Genomic DNA, 7,976 nt, shown 5'->3' with positions numbered 1-7,976 from the left:
AGGCTGAGGCAGGAGAATCACTTGAACCAAGGAGGTAGAGGTTGCAGTGAGCTGAGATTGCACCACTGCACTCTAGCTTAGGTAACAGTGTGAGAAAAAAAAAAAAAAAAAGAAAACTCTAGGTGTAAGTGGATGGTAGAGAGAAATATGGGTTGACAGCAGGACTGGATATGGGGCCTCTCTTTCTCTGTTAAAGCCCCCTGGGTCCCAGAAGAAGGAAGTACAGGTAGGCAGGTTTCCCCACCTGTGTAAAGGTGCCACTCATTGGAGAATAGCACTTTTGATGCTTGAAGCAAGGGACAGGGAGCAAGTACCTGTTATGAGAAGCAAGCAGTGTTGATAGAGCTCTTTATTGAATTGCATCACTGCCTTTCGTGTTAAAAATATTATATCCTTATCTGCTTCATGTTGCTGATATTCCCAGTTAATTCTTTGTCTTTTAACTTTGTGGTCTTTTTATCTAAGCAAGTTTTCAACTTTCATATTATCATTATCATACCATATGCGTATCAATTTGTATATTATCATATCATATTGTGGCCTCTTCTGCTGGTTGTATAATGAGAACATTCTTCTCAATTCAGAGTTATTTGAATAGTCAACTTTTTTTTCCATTTTCTCATGGCACATTACTTTTTAGTGATTTCATTCAGAAAAACAATAAATAATTAAAGGAGTTCTTTCCCAACACATCCCTCTCACTTTCTTTAAATGTTTCTTCCCTTTTGTGTTTAACACGATTATTAACAGATAAAAATGTTGAGTGTCTCTGAGTTGTCATTCTCTCATATGAACATGTATATTCCACTTCAGGGTCTTTACTTATGGTGTCTTCCCCATGGCATCTTCCCCATCTCCAGGCCAGCGAAGACTTCCTGCTCTATAGTCTATACCAGGCTGTACTGTCCACAGTGATTAAGAGAAAGAGAACTCTCCTTTATTCTTGCCTTTTTTATTAATGCATAAAAGCTGTAGAGACTTAATATTCAAATAAAGTAAATTGCCCAGGTAAAAACACCACAGCATTCTCTTTAGCTGATTAATATCAATACTCAGCTCTTCCTGAATAAAACAATAGTTTCAAGTATCCAGATATCTCAGATATTGTGGCAAAGAACTAGGCCAGAGGTGAATATTCTGATTCTTGTTCACTAATGACAGAAAATATAAAAGCAGACTCACATCGGAAGGAAACACAGAATCATGGCATATATTCAGAGTGCCATTCTGAGTAGCTCTTTTATTTCAACTGGGATTACCAGAAAAGAGCAGTGCAATGACCCTATGGGTGGTAACTACAAAGCCACCCAAGGATAGGTGACAACTTCACAGATACCTTCAGGCAGAAGAGTCCTTGGCTGAACACAAAGGGTTGTGAGTAGGCCCTTCTAAACCAAAGTTCACCCTTGTTTTGCTAATTTGCTCTGCCTCCCACCTAAACTCCCCGAAATCACTGAAAGGGCTAAAAAGTGTGTCTTACTTTCAATCATCTTATCCCCACCCCAGGCCACTTCTCAGCCTCTTTCAGAGATGTACCACTATCTTGCCCCATCCACACAAGTTCTTAGGTAAAAGAATTTCTCAATCTCCTTAATTTGCCTTATTTTTCTTATGATAAAATCAGGTGGGCAAATCTCAGGGATTTAGTGACCTGCCCTGTCCACATCCCATCTTGTACAATCTATTTTTTTCCATTGTCTCCTTTCACAGGTATGAGCTCCCTGTGAGAAATTAGCCCTAACTCATGGGTCTGGTCAGATGCTACCCCTGTAAGATTCATAGAAGGCTCTGTAATTTACTAAAATTGGATCCTGACTGTCAGTGGAAAGAAAGGAATCCTTGTTGGACATGAAAAGTTATTATACCATGATGTCTTTACATAGAACTTTGGCTGAATCTTAGACCTGAACATAGGTTTCTTGACATCTAGGTCAACTGTGGTAATCAGGACAGTCAATACTTTATTGTCAAATTGCCATATGATAATGTGTGGTTGTTGGATCAATAAAAAAACTGAAGGAGAAAGTCCAGGGAGAACTTTACTTTCTGCTCCTTGACTCCTCCTCTGAAGAATAGTTCATCTGAGAGAAGTTTCTCTTCCTACGAGCATACACAGAGCATCTTTAACAACTCTGTTTCTTAGGTTTTAGACAAAGAATTTCATGTAGGAGTCAACATCAGGTACAGCACAGCTTCAATGGCCCCATCTTGAATGAGCAGGAAGAGTAAAATTTCTCAAAATCTTTTTGTTTCATATACCTGAAGACTACATCACGTAATTAAGAATTGAGAAACACATTGGGAATAATTTGGGAGTGAAAGAAAAATAATTATAGATATTAAAAATATTTTATGAAAATGACAACCAATGTGACGCGTATCAGAACATGTGGGATGCAAATAAGACATTCCTTAGAGAAAATTTATAGCCATATATTCAAAGGTAAGGAAAGTTTAAAAAGCTACAAAACAATGAGATATGCACCCATCATAAGAAGTTAGAGAATAAATGGTAAAATCAATGCAAGGAAGGTTAAAAAAATCAGAAGTAATAAACATGAAGGCAAAAAATGCTAAAACAGAAAAACAAAAAGAAAGTCATAAAAACCAAAAGATCATTCTTGGAGATGATCAATAAAATGTATTCCCCTATGGTGAAACTGATCAAGAAAAAAAAACAACCAATAACAGTAATGACAGTGATATACTTCAAATATTAAAATATGAGGATTTTATAAATAATGTTATACTAATGAACTTCATATTTTAGACTGAATAGACAAAAAAAATAACATCAAAACTGATGTAAAAAAGCTAAAAACATGAATATATCTACAATCATTAAGAAAAGTAAATCAGTATTCAAAAACCTTTCCTCAGAGAAAATTCCCAAACCAAATGGCTAGAACAAGGGTTGTTTTTTTTTTTTTAATTTTCTTATCTTACAAAAACTCTTCCAGATAAGAAGCCCATTTGAAGAAGAGTGCCAATACACTTTGGGGGATCCAAAAAGAGCTGCAATTTTAAAGTCTTCTGATGTTATACCATTTCACTGTTTAGGCTACAACAGGATTTTAGTTGGAGGTTGTGCATGTCGTCCTTTTTATCTGATCTGTGATTAAAGCAGTCATATTTTAAGATGGACTGGGAAAAACATCAATTCCAGAAGTTAGAAATAGGAATGGTTTGTAAAGTCCTAGAGCTATATCCCGATGCTGGATGGTACTAATCTTGTGTAGTTAAACTGGTTAGTGTGAAATAGTTCTGCCACCTCTGAGGCACCACTGCCAATGCTGCACATGCTGCAGTTGCCCCTTGAGCCAGACGGCTGTTTACTGTGTGTTATATAACTTCCTGGCTCCTTCACTGAACATGACTAGTCCAACATTTTTTCCCAATCAGTCACATCCTGACATTCAGTGTTTAGATCCAATATCACGCATCTTGTACATAATTGTTCCAAAAGATCTTATTTTGTGAACTATATATATCAGTAGTGTACATCATCTTACAATGTAAAAAGATCTACATATAAACAATGCAACCAACTATCCAAGTGTTACACCAACTAAGACCCCCAATAAACCTTGAACAGTGGGGAAAAAAAAAAAAACTCTTCCAGATAATAAAAATAAAAAACATTCACAAACTCCCTTTAGAAGGAAAGCAAAATCTTCATACCAAAAGCTGACAATGTCATTACACACAAAAAAAAATTTCAAGCAAATTTCACTAATGAATATAGACTCATAAATTCCAAACAAAAATATTAGTAAAACAAATAATTCATAACAAAAGATAATTTATCACGATCAGTTGGATTTTACCAGTAATGTGAGATTTATTTAACTTTTAAAAACTGAATAAAAATGTTCTTCTATTAAATGAGCTTAATCCATTCATTCATCAAGGTGATGAATTCAGAATAAAATTCAGAATAGCCAAACATTCTTGAAAAAGAAAAGAAAAGTTGAAAGATTCACATTTCCTGATTTCAAGAGACACCTATGGAGTCTCTTGCCTTCTTGGAGATAATAAAATTGACCAAGTTACTGGAAATCAGATTCCAATCAGTTTAGTAGCATCTGACCTACCAAATTAACATCACTTCCATTGTGCAGTAAAGTATAGGAGCCAGAAGTACGGCGAAATGATGAACCAGTGCCCTACCTTCTGCTCTTTCATTTCTACCAGCTCACAAATTAATATAGATTAAAGGGAACTTCCACAACCTGATATGCATCTGTGATAAGAACATAGCTAATGTAATACATAATGATGAAAGACCAAAAGCTGCTCCCTTTAAATTCAAGAGTAACATAAAGGTGTCTTGGCACTTCTATGCAACATTGTACTGGAGATTCTAACCAGAACAATTAGGCAAGAAGAGAAATAGAAGTCTTCCATTTGTAAAGAAAAAAGGAAAACAATCTCTATTTGCAAATGGCAGATGTCACGTCTTTTTTAAATCCTAAGAAATTCACACACAAAAAAAAAAACCCCCTATGGGAGTTAACCATTTCAGTTCAGTGCAATCCCTATCAAAATTTTAGCTGTCTCTTTTGCAGAAATGTACATACTGAACCTAAAATTCATATAAAATTCAGAATAGCCAAACATTCTTGAAAAAGAAGATAAAAGTTAAAAGACATGTCCTGATTTTTACTTTAAAAACTATAATAATCAAAACAATATTGGTACTGACACAAGCACAGATATGTAGAGCAAGTGAACAGAGTTGAGAGTCTATAAATAAGCACTTACATTTAAATTTATTTTTACAAAAATGTCAGGACAATTCAATAGGGAAAGAATGATGTTTTCAACAAATGATGCTGAGACAGTTGGAAAGCCACATGCAAAAGAGTGAAGTTGGTCCTTTACTTCATACCACGTCCAAAAATTAACTCAAAATTTATCACAGACCTAAATGTAAGAGTTAAAACTATAAACTTTTATAATAAAACCTAGGAGAAAAGGTAGGTCACATCTTTGTGACCCTTGATTAGACAACAGTTTTGTTCTGTATGACAACAAAAAGAGTACCAATGATAGAAAAATAGATAAATGGGACTTTATATGAAATAAAAATTTGGTGCTTCAAGAGACACCATCAAGAGAGTGAATATACAGCCTCCCAAAGGAAAGAAATAATACGTAATATATGTTGTCTGATTCTACTTATATGAAATACCTGTAACTGTCAAATCCATAGAAACAGCAAGTAGATTGGTGTTTACCAGCAGTACAGTGAAGGTGGGGATGAGGCATGACTACTACTCGATAGAGCATTTATTGTGAGGGTGATGATAACATTCTTGGTTTAAATAATTGCTTATCCATTTGAATATACTAAAACTACTAAATGGTACACATTAAGTGGGTAGATTTTTACGACATATAAACTATAGCTCAATAAAGATGTGATTATTTTCAAGGCCAAAAGCAAAGTTGTTTAAAAGTAGAGGGGTTGCTGGCAAGATGGCAGAATAGGAACAGCTCTCGTGCACAGCTCCCAGCAAGATCGATACAGAAAGCAGGTGATCGCCACATTTCCAACTGAGACACCTGGTTTATATCATTGGGAATGGTCGGACACTGGGTGCAGCCCAAGGAAGGCAAGCCAAAGCAGGGTGGGGTGTCACCTCACCTGGGCAGCACAAGGGGCTGGGGAACTCCCTCTCCTAGCCAAGGGAAGCCATTAGGAACTGTACCCCGCACTCTGGCCCAGATACTGCGCTTTTCCCACAGTCTTTACAACCCACAGACCAGGAGATTTCTTCCAGTACCTACAACACCAGGGCCCTGGGTTTCCAGCACAAAACTGGGCAGCTGTTTGGGAAGACATCAAGCTTCCCACAGGAGTTTTTTTGTTTTTTGGTTTTTTTTAATATACCCCAGTGGCTCCTGGAATGCCAGCGAGACAGAACTGTTCACTCCCCTAGAAATGAGGCTGAAGCCAAGTGATCTGGCTCAGTGGGTCCCACCCCCACGAAGATCAGCAAGCAAAGATTCACTGGCTCGAAATTCTCACAGCCAACACAGCAGTCTGAGCTCCACCTGGGACGTTAGAGCTTGGTGGGGGAAGGGGTGTCTGCCATTGCTGAGGCTCAAGTAGGTGGTTATAACATCACAGTGTAAACAAAGTCACTGGGAATTTCAAACTGGGTGGAGCTCAGCAAGGCCTGGCAGCTCAGCAAGGCCTCTGCAGGCAGACTATGTCACTAGATTCCCTCTTCACTGGGCAGGGGATCTCTGAAAAAAGGCAGCAGCCCATCAGAGTCTTATAAATAAAGCCCCCACCTTCCTGGGACAGAGCACCTGAAAAAAGGGGCTGTTGTGGGTACAGCTTCAGCAGACTTAAACATCCCTGCCTGGCAGCTCTGAAAAGGGCAGAAGATCTCCCAGCACAGCATTCCAGCTCAGATAAGGGACAAACTGCCTCCTCACGTGGCTCCCTGACCCTCATGTATCCTGACTGGGAGACACCTCCCAGTAGGGGCCAATAGACACCTCGTACAGGAGAGCTCTGGCTGGCATCTGGCAGGTACCCTTCTGGAACAAAGCTACCAGAGGAAGGAACAGGCAGCAATATTTGCTGTTCTGCAGCCCCCCGCTGGTGTTTTCCAGACAAGCAGGGTCTGGAGTGGACCTCCAGCAAATGGGCGAAAATTTTTGCAATCTACCCATCTGACGAAGGGCTAATATCCAGAATCTACAAAGAACTTAAACAAATTTACAAGAAAAAAACAAACAAACCCATCAAAAAACCCACCATGAGTGAAGGATATGGACAGACACTTCTCAAAAGGAGGCATTTATGCAGCCAACAAACACATGAAATAAAGCTCTTTATCACTGGTCATTAGAGAAACGCAAATCAAAACTACATTGAGATACCATCTCACGCCAGTTAGAATAGCGATCACTAAAAAATCTGGAGACAACAGATGCTGGAGAGGATGTGGAGAAATAGGAATACTTTTATACTGTTGGTGGGAGTGTAAATTAGTTCAACCATTGTGGAAGACAGTGTGGTGATTCCTCAAGGATCTAGAACCAGAAATACCATTTGACTCAGCAATCCCATTGCTCCACAGTGCTGGAGCAACTAGGCAAGAAAAAGAGGTAACAATCATCCAAATCAGAAAGAAAGAAGTACATCTCTGTTCACAGATGATGTAAATTTATATGTAGAAAACCCTAAAGAATCCACCAAAAATGATTAAAACTAATGACCAAATTAAGTAAAATTACACAATGCAAAATCAGCACACAAAAATCAGTAGCATTTAATACACTAACCATATGCTATCTGAAAAAGAAACAAACAAAAAAATCTCATTTACAATTGCATCAAAACCAATCAAATGTATATGAATGGATGTAACCATTCATATGAATCAATGTAACCAAGAGGATAATAGACCTGTACACTGAAAACTACAAAATGTTGATGAAAGAAATTGAAAAAGGCACAAATAAATGGAAAGATACCCAGTTTTTATGGACCAGAGGAATTAAAACTGTTACGGTGTCCATACTATGCATAGCAACCTACAGAGCCAATGCAATCTTCATCAAATTTCCAGTGATAATGTCAGGCATGGTGGCTCACACCTACAATCCAAGCACTTTGGGAGACTAAGACAGGCAGATCACTTGAGGTCAGGAGTTCAAAACCAGCCTGGCCAACATGGCAAAACCCTGTCTCTATTAAAAGTATAAAAATTAGCCGGGTATAATGTCAGTCACCTGTAGTCCCAGCTACTTTGGAGTCTGAGGCAGATGAATAGCTTGAACCCAGGAGACAGAAGTTGCAGTGAGCTAAGATCATGCCACTGCACTCCAGCCTGGGTGACAGAGTGAGATCTTATCTCAAAAAAAAAAAAAAAAAAAAAAAATCCAATGGTAAACCAGGCACAATGACTGGTGCCTATAAGCCAAGCTACTCAGGAAGGTGAGATTGGGGGTAT

The sequence above is a fragment of the Cebus imitator genome, unplaced genomic scaffold (assembly GCF_001604975.1).
Source record: "Cebus imitator isolate Cc_AM_T3 unplaced genomic scaffold, Cebus_imitator-1.0 Scaffold206, whole genome shotgun sequence".
In the NCBI taxonomy this organism is placed as follows: domain Eukaryota; kingdom Metazoa; phylum Chordata; class Mammalia; order Primates; family Cebidae; genus Cebus; species Cebus imitator.
This window is presented reverse-complemented; position numbering follows the sequence as displayed.